Source organism: Biomphalaria glabrata, chromosome 2, assembly GCF_947242115.1.
Source record: "Biomphalaria glabrata chromosome 2, xgBioGlab47.1, whole genome shotgun sequence".
NCBI classification, from domain to species: domain Eukaryota; kingdom Metazoa; phylum Mollusca; class Gastropoda; family Planorbidae; genus Biomphalaria; species Biomphalaria glabrata.
The window spans coordinates 2,886,102-2,898,487 of NC_074712.1; positions in this window are offsets into that span (position 1 = coordinate 2,886,102).

The following is a 12,386-nucleotide window of genomic DNA, read 5'->3' on the forward strand; positions in this document are numbered from 1 at the left end:
TTGAGGAAATGATAATGAATTTTTTACTTCTGGCGCTGTGTAATGTGATTTGTTCAGCGAACCCCTAAAAAACTTATTCAAGCGAGAACGATTTGCTATATCTCTGAACTGAAATCAATGTGGTGTCTTTCCTCCCTGATTTTGACTTTTTGGAATTCTGGCGTGTAGTGTGCGGTGGATGATTTATCTGCTATTGAGGATGCAAGGCAGTCAGCTATATCTCTGGGGGACGTAACAGTTTATCCTTGGTTTTTCAAATGCCCTATTGCATTTGATTCTTTCCCTTTGATCCACCTTACTGCCTTCCAAACCGCTTTAGAAGAGGTTTTTGCATCCAGACTGCTAACAAAATTTCTCCAGGAATTCCTTTTGGCTGACCATACGGTTTGTCTAGCCTTCGCTCTAGCTATCCTGAATAGCTTTAGATTTTCCTGGGAAGGATTGTTAATAAATGCTGCCAGCTGTTATTTCCTATCGCCAATTACATTTTTGCAAGCTGTATCAAACCATGGTTTGCTAGGCCGTTTTGGGTTTGCAGAGGTTAGGGGGATAAAATTCCGCGCAATATCAAGTTGCTTGCAAGCAAAGGTATCAGCTGAGTTCTGTTCATTTAGGAAATTATCTGTGATATCCTTGGATCATCTTTTTTGGAATTCTTTCCCAATCTGCTTCATTCAGTTTCCACCGCTAAGGTCGTCCCAATGAGGGAAGATTATTAGCAATGATGATTGGGAAGTGATCACTTCCCCGTAGATTATTGCTTACTGGCCATTTAAAATCGTCCAGAAGTCCGGGGACGCAGATGGTGAGGTCAATGCACGTGAGAGATCCAGTTCCTGGGTGCAAGTAGGTCTGTGATGCATCATTAAGTATGCATAAATCATGTTGGAGGAAGATATCTTCCAGCATACGACCTCTTGTGTCAGTGTTGTTGGATCCCCACCTAGTGTTATAGGCATTGAAGTCCCCAAGAATTATGTAGGGCTGAGGGAGTTTTTATGAGGTTCTCCATGTCTGTTGGGTTCAAAGGAGCGCATGGAGATAGATACAGGCTGCAGCAAGTGATTACCTTGTGTAGGCCTGTAGTGTGGTCTAAAGCTCTACTCTCTCATGGGGGATGCTGCCCATCACAAGGATACATATTCCACTTGATACTCTCCCCGCATCCTTAACAGTCCTGCTGTAAGTGCTGTAGCATTGAAGTTCTCTTTCAGGAAGGTTTCCTGTAAGCAGACAGCTACAGGAGTCTCCGAGTTCATTTAGTAGCTGTTCTTCCTCATAATTGGCCTTGTGGCCTCTACAATTCCACTGCACAATCCTGGAATCCATGGCTTACTCTAAATAACCTACTTTTGGAGGAATTCTTTCTTTCTGGAGAGGGGAGATCCCTCCGGTTATACCGGAGGCTATTTCCCCCCTCCCTCACTTCGGGTATCTTTAATTTCATTTCTTCCTTTAGGGAGTTGGTCAACCTCTACCTCAGTAGAGTACCCGTCCAGAATGTTTTAGTGTGCACAAAGGTATGAGTTGAATAGAGATATTGTAAAAAAAAAATTATATTTTTCTCTGATGGATATAGGTGCTAACTGCCGCCCACTGTGTGAATCGAGTTGCCACAAGCGATCTCCGTGCAGTAGTTGGGTTATTAAACTATTATGGACCGCTAACTGGTTACGAACAAGTTGTCTCGATCTCAAAAATAAACGTCCACGAGGATGACTGGAACATAGATGGAATAAAAATTCACGACATTGCTGTACTGACACTAGCCACTCCAGTCAGACCCAGCAAAAACGTGAAGGTAAGTCCTTGTCTCTCTTTATTTTAAGAAAATGACCGATTAAATATTGCTATGAAATATTGACCATTACGATTCCTGGGAATTAGAAACCATTTAATCATTATGCGTTTACGATCCCTCAATTCAAGTTGCATATTCTTATGCAAAAAAACAAACGGAATCATATGGAACCTTAAAAAGGATCTCGAAAACGTCTCTAAAGATTTTTCTTTAAAAATTTAAGAGTAGCGTATACCTTTGGAAAAAAGAATTACAAGTTATTTGTCCACACTGGAAAAACTCAAGTCTGAATCTACCATCTACAGGCTTTTATTAACTCTAGTTGATTTATAAATGGATGGGGTATGGTTGTGGTTTTAAAAAATGAACCATTTTTTTTTAATTCTAACTTTATTGTTAATAACCTCAGTAAATGAAGATTTGTCTTTCTGAAATAAAAACATATTTAATTTTTTGTTTCTATTTTTTTTTTGTGAATTAAAGAGACAGAGAAAGAGAATATATCACCATTAGTTAGCAATTATACGTAAAAACACTGAACCATAATCTTCAAATACAAAAACAAATTCGAATAAAATACTCAGAAAGACACAAAGGTAACTGTACTTTCCTCGTTCCATATGCTAGGACAAATTTGTACAAATACTCCTTCTTCCTTAGTGCTATTAGAGCATGAAACGAGTTGCCTTAGCCAGCCAGGAAAGCCAATGACTTGGCAGAATATAAGTCGTTGGTCAATATGCATGATTAGATGCATGACGTGTATGACGTAATCATCATCTTTTTTTTTAAGAAACGTCTATCTTAAATAAGATATAAGAGGATAATTGAATTAGACTAGGTATTGTTTTTAGAAAGAAAAGTTGTAAATAATTAAAAATCTATTTCCATAAGCACAGTGATTACCGTATTGATTTGAGGAAGCTAAAAGAAGCTTTAGACCTCGAATTCAGGTCACTCACTTTTTTAAATAAATACTTTTAAAAAGTGATCATCCAGATACTTCCCTCTTTCTCTCCCCCCCCCCTCCCATACACTATTCAAACTGGTGCTGATAGGATCATAGCGTATTGAGAAAGCTAAAAGCATGAACTTGCGCTAAACAAATAACAATCGGTACAAATAATTCTAATTACACAGATTCATTATTGATGGTCTAGAACCTAGATCTTTCACAAATTTAACTACATGACTTATCCAAACAAATTGATATAGCTACACTTGTTATAAATAATGCATTATTTAACGTATTTTATACTAGAAAGAACCTGTCATTGAAATCAAAATATCATTAACATAAAAAAAATGTTTAGAGTAATTTTTAAGCTATGTACAAAAGTTGCTATGAAATATTTTTTTTAATCGATGGCTTGTATAATGTGGCTTTTTTTTCTGTAAGGTTGCCCAATTGGCAGATGAAATCGATCTATATGTCAATACGTCCTGTATCATGAGTGGCTGGGGTCACACTAACCACACTTTAATGGTACGCCCAAACAGGCTCCAGAAAGCGATAACAATGATTATCTCCAGTACAGAGTGCAAAGATATTTGGTCAGGACTTGCTGACGCACTAGATGAATTTTTTGTTTGCGTCTATAACGAGAAAGGTAACAGACGATAAATGTATCGTGCTTGAACTTTATCTATTTACACAATATAGACGATTACCTTTGTGTTAGAGTTCTCACTTACGTTGTTACCTTTTGTACATGTACAGTGGTTACATAGTTCAGTGTGTTAGGTGGTGTTAGGGCTAGGGGGCACAGTAACTGAGTGGTTAAGCACTTGGCTTTCGAACCTGGGATCCTGGATTCAAATTTCAGTCAAGCCTAAGATTTCGAATTTCGGGATTTTTAGGGCGCATCGAACTCTAAGGGGTACCTGACTTTTTTTTAGGGAAAGTAAAGGCGGTTGGTCGTTGGGCTGATCACATAAAACCCTGCCCTATACAAAATAAATTATAAATAAATAAAGGGGAAATTTACATAAAAAAGGGATAGGGACTGGCATTCATTTCATCGTTGACCAGTGGGGTCCCCCACGGAGCGCTTTTGTACATTATATAAATAATATAAAGTGTCTTCTCGTTGGCTTGGCTTCCGGCCTCGCAAGGGTCTGGGTAGCCCATTGCGTTGGCTTAAGATAACTTTACTCATGAACAAACGGATGTGATTAAATGATCATGGGGGCCTTTAGACAAAAAGGTTGGTGAAGAGCCAATCCTTCATCTTGGCCACGAGATAAAATCCTTTCCTGGGTCAAAGTTTTATTAAAGGGATTCGTTTTATCCCGAAGCTTTTTGGAATCTCATCGAGGTAAGAAGGAGAGAGAAAGAGAAATGTGAAAAGGATTTTTTTGTGATGTTGTAGCATCCATACCAGTAATGTTCTAGATTTTAACTTGTTTTTCTCGCAATTAACTTCGAACTTTACAATATGCGCAGGTTTTTTCAATGGGTAGAAGCCGTCGTCGCGAAGGATCTAAAACTTTAGTGGAGTAATTGGTTTTATGAATACCTTGGACTTTAAAAACTCAATACATTGCAAAGTGAGACACCAGAGACTAGAGGCTGACTGAAGTGTGCTGAAATGGGTAGAAATCTAGAGCCCCCCCCCCCCCACCTTCTTTTTTTTTTTGGCATGGTATACTCAATCATTTGATACTCGGTAAAAGTTTTCCGGATCTCAAGAATTAAGATTACGAGATTGAAGCTAAGACTACTACTGGGTGAGCTCGATAGATTCATAGATAACAATAGCAAGTCCTTTAGTCATTTTATCGATTACATTATTAATACTAAAATTGAGCAATGGTGTCTTGATTTAAAAGTATTGGGGCACCAGACAAGATCTGTTAACCTTCTTTCACGATTCTTCTCTGTCATTTGCCTACGATAGAATTTCATTCTGATATTCTTTCTGAAAATATTGAAACCTGCCTTTTTTTACCCTGTCGGGGTGAAACACTCCGTAGACCGATTTTGAGATTGTTTTTCCACACAAACTCATTCTAAAATTTAAAAAATATATATTTCTTCGTCTGTTTACAATGAACAACTAAAAATAAAAGGTCCAAATTAAACAAACTAGTAACGCGCTATTTTTATACTCTTTTGGCATTCAATGGCCTAATAAGTTTCTGTTTTTGTGTGTTTCGGTGCGTTCCAGTAATATTATATTACAAGGGGGGGAAATTGTGTTGAGAGCATAGACATAAATAAATATAGACTGGCCGATTAAAGAGTTTTATGAAACGAAAATTTGTGACTTGCAATTTTGTGTACTTTATTATACAGCATTTATGAGCAGTATAAAAGTTAAGTATTCATATCTATTTCAGCCATAACCTGTATAGGTATTACATTATTTTCACTAGTGTTTGTTTTTTTTAATCTCTAAGAATGAAGATCATGGAATTTTTCAGAATTCGGAAATTCGACAACAATAGATATACATGTTTGCAAGTTACATGAAGTTACTTCCTTTTTCCAGTCTATATTTATTTATGTCTATGGTTGAGAGATTTTCATGGAAGGGTATAGTTGTAATGTAGTCATATGAAAATCTTTTTTTGTTTGTTTTTGGCTACAAATGATGAGTAAAGAAGTGTACCTGCAGGATAAAGAGATAAAGACATATAAGATGTTAGTTTTAGAAAATCGTGTTGGGTATAAGAAGCGTTATTATGTATGCGGTTCTTTTAGCAGAAAAATATGCCGAATAAAATAAGCATATACCATATAGTTTAACCTTAGTTTAACACGAATATATGCGTGCATATTCATCAGAAATCAATAATATTCCCACACAAAAAAATTAGCCTACAATTGACCCTAAAGAACTAACCACCTTTAAGAATCGAAACGGTAATTTTCGCCAAGTTAAATTTTTTTTTTAATATCCGTCCTTCTCTATAGGTAAGTCAGGTCGACCTACCAGTATTTGTGCAGGAGACAGTGGCGGCCCTTTGTTGTGCGGGCCTAATAAAGACATACTGGTCGGAACTGCGGTTGGTAATGAGGAAGAATGCGAAGGTTTGCTTTTTTTTTTTAAAATGCGCTTTTATTTTCGTCTGTGTGCGTGTGTGTATCGTGTGCCTGTAACGTGTGTTTAATTAAACATACAGAAACTTAAATCTAATATTCGAAGCTATCCAGTACATGAATCGGCCTATTGCGCTTCCTAAGGGCCCTTATATGACTTATTGACATATCAGTAGTTCTTCCATTTGCTATGGACGAGGCGGCGTCTTGATTTTGATCTGCGATCGAGTCGGACACAAAGAGCCCAGTGTGTGAAGTCAGTCCTGAACAGTTGAACCCAGTGCAAGGCCAGGTCGAGACGGAAAGGCCAGTTTGAGAGTTGATATGGCGGTACGGTTGTTCATGTTTAATATTTGAAAAGTATTAAATGTCTCCGATTATACAGTATTTGCTGTGATTTATTGGACATTTACGTTACTTTGGAGCCATAAGTTGTTAAGTTCTTTTACGTTTGTTGTGTCGTGTGGAGCATTTTGCAGAGACCCTGAATAGTTAGGAACTTTACAATATATATATTTTAAAGGTTGTCATGGCCAGAGGTGTCAATGGGGATAAGCTCCCATTGTCTATAAAATACTCCTAAAGGCATGCGTCTCAATTAGCCTCTGACAACTAAGTCCAGCACCTAACCTGCTCGTGTGGCTTAGAGACTTACTAACAGGTGAAGGGGTTAAGGCGGATACCTGGCGCTACAAAACCAGGAGTTTCGGGCAGATGGAGCTCGTCAGCCTTCAAACCCCGCTGCCTTGCGGCATTAAGGCGCCAGGAGACAACCTCGAGGAAAAATTAGGAGTGACGCTCCTTAGGTGTTGGGAGTATCAGCTACGAAATTCCCTCCGGCAGCTTCTGCATTTGAGTTGGTGCCAAACGTAACGCGATGCGTTCTTTTGGATTACATCAGCAAGGTCGAGAGAAGGATCATGACGCGTGGGCCACCATGGCCCTTTTATCTAATGCCCAGGAATGCGCCCCGGAGAGGAAATTGTGGTGCTGCTGCAAAGCGGCTAAAACAGCACGAGAGACAACAGTAATGGGTTATAAGTCCAACTTGATTGGCGTAATGTTTGGACGCCAAGAGTTGTCTCTGACGGTGGAAGAGGTCTTCACGCCTCACTGATCTGCAACCGCACGCCTCAACCTGGGCAGCCTCCAGACAGTTAGCTTCTGATCCACCACAGCCTGCTTGCTCTAATGTGTGCTTAGAGCTTAGTTTAAAAGGACAAGTAGGCTGTAAACTTGCACCAAGCAAGAGAAGAAGAAAAAAAAGAAAATTCCTATCATGCAACGGGCCACATTGAACGTCAGGACAATGTGTCTTGGTCTCACAGATGACTTACGGCAGGTTGACGATGCAAGGAAGACGGCAGTCCTAAATAAACAACGAGTTAAAAAGATTACGCATTGACATTGCAGCTCTCCAAGAAACCCGACTGGCCGAAGACGGCATGCTCAGCGAGGCTGATTACACTTTCTTTTGGAAAGGAATAGTACAGGAAGAGACGCGAATGTTTGGTGTAGGCTTTGCTGTCAAGAACATTCTAATTCTCACAATAGTCCCTCTAGTTGGTGGCTCGGAAAGATTACTAAGCATAAGTATGATGACTACATCTGGAAAAGTCAGTCTAATTAGTGCCTATGCCCCTACACTATGTTTATTTCAAGAGGACAAAGACAAGTTCTACGAAGACCTAAAGAAAGCCATTGAGACTATTCCTCAAAAAGAGCCCATGGTCATTCTAGGTGACTTTAATGCAAGAGTAGGAGCATACCACACTTCTTGGCCAGACTGCCTTGGGCTTTTTTGGAATCGGCAGGATGAATGAGTACGGATAAAGACTTCTTGAATTATCCGTATAACATAACCTCTGCATTACCAACACATACTTCAGGACAAAACCACAGCATTGTGTCTCATGGAGGCACCCTAGGTCTGGACACTGGCACCAGCTGGATATGATACTGACACGTAAAAGGGACATTGGAAACTTACTGCTGACACGTAGCTTTGAAAGTGCGGATTGTGATACTGATCACACTTTAGTGTCCTGCCGGACAAGACTGCTGCTTTGCTTACTAAGATCCACTCACAGGGAAAAAGAAAAGCACATCTGAATACTGCAAACACACAAAATCCTGATCTTTGCATCGAATTAACAAAGAAATTAGAGGAAGCTTTCAAAAACTTTTCAGTGACTGAGGTAGAAAAAAGCTGGACGTTCATACGTGATGCTATGTACCAAACATCCTCACTTGTCTTTGGGAATAAAACAAAGAAAAATGAAGACTGGTTTGAAGCCAGTCTGCCAGAAATGGAAACTGCCACTAGAAACAAGAGAGTAGTCATGCTAAAATACAAGAAGGAGCCCACCCCTAGCAACTTACATTACTTATATTATGCTTTGAAACAAAATATTAACGTTAATTAGATATTGTTTACGCTTTAAATAGAAAATTAGATGTACTGTTAGACAGAAGTGCAATTGTAAACAATTATAAAGAGTTAAGTGTTTTTATAGAAAAAAACCCGGAAGAACTGATGGGTTTTTGAGGCGTTTTAGCACAAAGATAAAAATTAATTTTTATTTTTGAATTTATTGTCATATATATATATATAGATAGATAAAGATATATATAGATATAGATATAGATATAGATAGATATAAATAGATATAGATAGATATATATAGATAGATATATCAGGGCTGCACCAGATAATCGACCATTTTTTAAGTATTCGGCCATATTCCGTTTCGGTCGAATATCACTGCCGAATAGTTGACCGGCTAGTAAAAACTATACGTAGTACCTATAATTCTAATAACATTGTTAGGCGCCTCCATGCTAAGTTTTCATCTCAATTGGAGGTATCACTTAATTACTGAATACTATAAAAACCCTGCCAATATTCATAAAGTGGTCCTGATTCAATAATGTCACATCTGAAATACATTAAACGTTTATGTTTCAAATAAAAGAATGTGGTTTTGAAACAAGCAATATGTACCAAAGATCTTTTAGTACGAAGAGAAGGCGTGTTAATTTAAATAGAAATAAAGCTTTAGGTAGTAAATTAGCATTACATAGCGGCGATGGCTGGCACATTTTAAAATTTTTAAGTTGGCTAGTTAATAGTTAGTAATATTCTTCAAGTAGGCCTACATCACGCTGACCAGACATGTCTATCTCCAGAGGAAGAGATGAGCAACTCCATCTTCTTTTCTTTGTTTAGTCGTTATAGTTAAATTATCAATATCAAATTGTTCCAGATTTTCATATTTAAAACAAATTTATGTCTAATCACTATTGTACTAAAATATCGACAATAGGTGGCTTCGAATTTTAAAATAAGAAAGTAATTTACTACAAACGTTTAATGAGAAATCTTCTAAAAACTTATTTTACATTTAAATTTATTGCTTAAACATCTAAAAATATTTTTTTTTCAGTATAAAAGAATTTCCGTTTGTTTTTTTTTGATAAAGAAATTGTCCTAAGTTACTTAAATTTTCTAACCTATGTTCCTCAAAATTTAATTGTACTGAATTTTTTATGAAAATTCTTCTAACCCCAAATAACTGTTTGAAATAGCTCTTATAATATCTATCTATCTATCTATCTATCTATCTATCTATCTATCTATCTATCTATCTATCTATCTATCTATCTATCTATCTATCTATCTATCTATCTATCTATCTATCTATCTATCTATCTATCTATCTATCTATCTATCTATCTATCTATCTATCTATCTATCTATCTATCTATCTATCTATCTATCTATCTATCTATCTATCTATCTATCTATCTATCTATCTATCTATCTATCTATCTATCTATCTATCTATCTATCTATCTATCTATCTATCTATCTATCTATCTATCTATCTATCTATCTATCTATCTATCTATCTATCTATCTATCTATCTATCTATCTATCTATCTATCTATCTATCTATCTATCTCTCTCTCTCTCTCTCTCTCTCTCTCTCTCTCTCTCTCTCTATATATATATATATATATATATATATATATATATATATATATATATATATATATATATATATATATAGTTATAAACCTGATGGTGACACAGATGGTAGTGCGGTGTGTGTTTTAGACAACGCAAATCGCCCCAGGCCTGCGCTAAATGAGCGATAACGAGTGATAGTACACGCCAGTTCGGCAAATGATCAACCAGTGGTCAAGCCACGTTCTCTCCGATTCTAGAAGGCCTGTATTTTGGGACCCTATATAAGAGCGAGTGTGTTAGAGTCGAGAGACTTCACGTTAATTCGCAATGTGACCAGTACGAGGTGAAGTCAGTCCGAGCAGAGGCAGGTTTTTGAACAGTCAGTGTAATTCTCAATGCTGCTGGCAAAATCATTGGCAAAAAACAAACCCCATTTGGGCAGTTGTTTGAGACAAACATCTATAAAAAAGCTAACAATATCTTCGAAATAAAGAATCACCCTTTGTGTCAGGATTTTGTGATTTTACCATCACAAAAGAGATACAAGACACCGATAGCAAAGACAAACAGACACAAACACTCTTTTGTTCCCCTGGCAATCAAATCATTAAATAAGAACAATCTGGTTTAAACTTTGTCACATGTAAATTATGAGTGAGTCTGGTGTGAATGTACACTTTGGTTTCTTATAGTTATAATGTTTTTTGTTTGGTGTAATGCACAAATTGTAAGACAAATCTCCTTACGGATAATAAAGATTATTATTATTATTATTATTATTATTAATGTTGTTACCAACTGTACAGTATTTGAAAAGTATATGAAATTAAACTGTTAGTGTCACTTTGGAACCCCGAGTTGTGAGGTTCTTTAAGTTCGTTGTGTCATGTGGTGCAGTTTACAGAGAGCCTGGATAGTGAAAAACGTAGCAATATATATACATATATATATATATATATATATATATATATATATATACCTTTGCGCAATAACTTTATAACTTTGTATACTTCCAAATATCTCATGACGAAAGGGAATAATGAATTTGGGAAATTTGTACTTTATTTTTACATTCAAAATAAACTTTTTGTTAAATTGTTTCAGGTCAATATCCTCAAATTTTCACAAATGTTGCAGCGTATAAAGACTGGTTGGCAGACAAATTGTAAACCTTTTTCTTATTGAGACTTTCTTTGATGCAATCACAAAATAAAAAAATAAAACAGAAAATGAAATTCCCTATCTTTTGTTTAGTTTGTTTAAATTTCAACATATTGACTATCGTTTATGAAAACATTTTTAGAGACTTTAAAACAAACAAGAAAAAAACGAAAACACTGTTAAAACCCTGCCATGCACACCGCGATCCAAGATAGTGCAAAAGGTGCGCACTATAAGTGACTGGACTAGGAGGGATGTTGACATTAGAGAGGGAAGAGAATGAATTTCGCTCAAGTCAAGAACCGATATGAAGGTGCTGTGCTCAAGGCAGATGTTTTACATGTATGTGATGTCCTTGTGTAAATTAACACCTATACATCGTTGAGTCGCCTCCCTAAATTATTACATTGGTGTCTAGAAGTGGGATTATAGTCACTCATAACAAAAGGAGGTAGGATTTGATCACAATGGCATCTCTGAAACAACTAGACTAACTCTCGATTAAAAAGTTAAAGCAGGAACTTCGTTACAGACGCCTGAAGCTTGATGATAGCCTTGTCTTTGAATGTGTTGTGGGCAAGTCTTATGGGCGTGATTTTCAAGACAAGAAACGTGACATCGATTGATACGACGATCTCAACGGGATTTACCGAATCGAAAGGAAAGAGACGAATGAAGAAATGGAAGTATATTATGTGCCTAAAGCGTTTGTTCCTGATATACCTGCAACGAGTACCTCAATGAATTGGGCAGATCAAGACAACGTTGGGTCTGCGTCCAGGCCTGTTGCTGTGGACCTTAATGAACTTTGCCTAAGGAAATTCGAAGCTCAATAACTGAATCCAGAAATTTAGCATGAACTGTACAGAGAATGTGGATGCCAAGAAAACCACCGAGAAAGCATTTGTACTTCTGCCATCATCACCGACATTGACATAGATGTTTGTCAATCAATCCAGGCTAAATCCAAACTGGCAAGTGGAAGACATACAAAACTTGAACTGGAAGAGACCTATCTCCTGGACGTTAGACTATTAGTTGATAATGACTGCGGCGCATTGAACTTTGTTTACAACGTGGCTGTATGTGAACATGCAGCTACAATGAGAGGCTTCTTCGGGAGGGTCTGCTGAAACAGCGTGTCCAATCAACGGCTGTGTTGACGAAAACAATGCTCGACACTATCTTACTAAGTGTCAAACGATCACGCCATCGTCTCGAGAACAGACTGGCCACCAAGTGGAAGTAGAGAAAGCGACGGTCGCATAGAGCAGTGCAGATGTCTTTGTGGGGAACACGCTCCCTGCCGTCTGTGGCTCCCACCGATCAACCACCACTTGAACTATCAAATCTCAACTTCACTGTTTCTTTTCGGGACGAAAAGCGCTAAGAAATGGGAAGTGTT